Here is a 3,010-nt window from a genome sequence, read left to right as displayed (position 1 = left end):
AAAATAAAACAAACAACAAAATGCTTAAACTTAAAAATTAAAGCAAAAACTAATAAATAAATCTAATTCAAATATTCAGGAAAACTATAACGGTGCACACACACACCCTTGAGGTGTCTCACTCACCCTTGTAGTACTGTTGTGTGGACAGTGTTGTGTGTTTTGACGAGCTGGTGAAACAGTAAACCCATGTGTTCTCTTGGCGAGTGTGCTGCGCTCCACGAGTCGACTCGACTCCCGTCCGAACGAAACACAGACAGAGACGAGCTGCTCAGCTCACCCACGCACTGCAGCGCCTCCTGCAGGAGCGGAGGAGAACCACACGTTACAAAACAGACCACACTGTGAGAGAGGTGTGTGTGTGTGTGTGTGTGTGTGTGTACCTTCATGTCATTGATGTGCAGATACTCCTCGATGATGGCAGTGGACTTCTTCTCCCAGCTCCTCTCCGTCAGCGCAGGTTTGGGAGGAAAACAGGTGGAGGAGTGGGAACAGATTCTCTCTTCACTGCTTAAACACCACACACACACACACACACACACACACAACAAAACCTGTGAAGCACCTCGTAACACTGTGTACTTTCTTCAGTCTGCATTAAAAACCAATCCATCTTTTACATATTACATAAAAACAGGAATAAGTCATTCTGAAGTCAATTATGTTGCAATGCTATTAACTGTAACAATAACTCATGTTGCAATATTAATAAACAGTAATGTTAATATTGCAATAAAAAAGTTTCCCAAACTGGGATTTGTGACAGTAAAAGTTAATAATTAATTAAATCATTGAAAATATTAAAAAAATAATTAACTATAATAAAAACTACAGCAATATAGTATTAATACTTATAAATAACAACACAAATTTTAGCACTGGGTTTTGACAAAACTGGGGTTTGTGAACGAAATGCCAGAAGTCGATAATAAGCTAATAATTAAATAATAATAAAATGTTATTTAATAATATTTAATACTAATTAATAAACTAAATTTATGAATCAGATTATATATATATATATATATATATATATATATATATATATATATATATATATAATATATATATATATATATCAGAACTAACATTGCAGTATTGCTATTATTACAATATTAATATTACTCAAAAATAATATTATTGATATTGCAATAATAATAACATAAATTTAGATATTTTCTTGAAATCGATTTTGATTTGAAGACTGCTTAAAAAAAAAAAAAAACTTGTAACTTAATTTTAATACATTTTTAACCCAGTCCTTATTCTAAATAAAGCAAAAAAATGATGTCAGACAAAGCAGAACTAGAAACCAAAACACAAAAATAAAATCAAACTATAATTTAAGTTTTTTACTATGATGACCCCGTTACTGCACAATGGTTTTTGGTCCCTAAACCCGTGACCTCTGACCCCGTACCGTTGTCGTGGCTGCTGCGCTCTCGTTCTCTCTCGTCTGTCATGCTGGAAACACGCCGCAGCATCTCGGCCGGACGCTGCTCTCGATCTCGACTCCTCTCCTCTTTCTCCCGGCTGAAGCTGCGCTTGCTGACCGCGGGACGGTTCCTGTCCATCCCGCTCGAAACGATCGCTGCGTTCCCGACTGGAGCTGCCCCTGAGACACACACACACACACACACGTCACCAACAAGAAGCCTACAGCACTGCTACTTCACCTATATTACAGATTGCTATAACTTTCATGTATTTTTATTTATTTATACATTTAGAATTTTTTAGGCCACATCAGCATTAAATCCTATATTCAAGGCAAACTCAAGAATAAAGAGATTTAAAATACTCTCAATACTCAATTTGATTGTTAAACATTATTTAAATATTTAAAAATAACAACACACACACACAAAACATTAGAATATAAGGTAAAATAAAATGTCTACTTGCGTGTCATGTGACCGTGTTTATTAATATTTATATATATTTTTTTACGTTTTTTTATTTTATTTAAAGTATTATAAGATTAAAAAAAAAAAAAATATATATATATATATATATATATATATATATATATATGTAAAAAAAAAAAAAAAAAAAAACGAAATACAATTTTTTTTTAATAATTCAAAATAAAGTAATAGATGAATAGAAATATTTTTTTTAATTTAATATTTTTTTTTAAATTAATAACTGGTCAATGATTCTAATTTTTGTATTTTTTCATGTCAATTAATGTACTTTGAGTAAAAGTGTTTTCTAGTAAAATCCAAATAAAAAAATAAAGAGATAAATAAAAGGTACATAAAATAAAGTAAAATAGAGTAATTGATAAATAAGAATAAAACTTGATATACAAATACGTTTTTACAATTATACAATTTAATATATAAAATTAAATTTTTCAAATTAAAAACTGATCAAACATTCTAACAATTTTCCTTTTTTATTAACGTACTCTGATTAAAACTTTGAGCTGGGCATTCAAACATAACATTTTATTTGTTTATTAATTTCGCTTTTTTAAATGTCTATTGTTATTATTTGTATTTTTCAGTTTTAGATTTAGTACACCTAGTGAAACGTTATATTTGAGTACACATTTATTGTTTATTTTTTATATGTATATATATATAGTTAACTATTTTAACTCCAATTGATATATACACTTAGAATATTCTAAATATATTTCACGTTATTTCAGTTAATTTCAACGCAAGCAACAAATGTTTTTTTTTTTTTTTGTGGTTTTTCGGTGACCATGATAACCCTGTGCGGCCAGAAGCCCTGCGTGTGACCTCTGACCTTTGAGGAACCCTCCTGTCAGAGTCGATGTTGGCGGATGTTGATGAAGAGGAGGAAGAAGACGGAGGCTGCTGAAGTGCTGAAAATCGGTTCAAAGTGCTGGTGCGACCGGAGTCCTGGGCTGGAGGAAACACACGTAAACGAACACATTAGAGCGCCGTCAGGTCTGAACGTGTGTGTGACGTGTGCAGACCCTCACCGCTGTCGCTGGGGTTTGGCTCCTGAGCCTCCGCTGCTGCCTTTGCCCCAA

The 3,010-nt window shown here is 32.6% G+C and overlaps 2 pseudogenes; both read right to left on the bottom strand.

Annotated features, from left to right (window-relative positions):
• Positions 1–1,574, bottom strand: part of LOC113114556 (cGMP-dependent 3',5'-cyclic phosphodiesterase-like) — a 21,714-nt pseudogene extending 20,140 nt beyond the window's left edge.
• The window catches only part of LOC113114615 (eukaryotic translation initiation factor 4 gamma 1-like), a 33,430-nt pseudogene continuing 31,937 nt past the window's right edge, over positions 1,518–3,010 (bottom strand).

The sequence above is a fragment of the Carassius auratus genome, chromosome 15, assembly GCF_003368295.1.
Source record: "Carassius auratus strain Wakin chromosome 15, ASM336829v1, whole genome shotgun sequence".
In the NCBI taxonomy this organism is placed as follows: Eukaryota; Metazoa; Chordata; class Actinopteri; order Cypriniformes; family Cyprinidae; genus Carassius; species Carassius auratus.
Note: the sequence above shows the minus strand (reverse complement) of the source record. Positions and strands in the feature narration are given on the sequence as shown.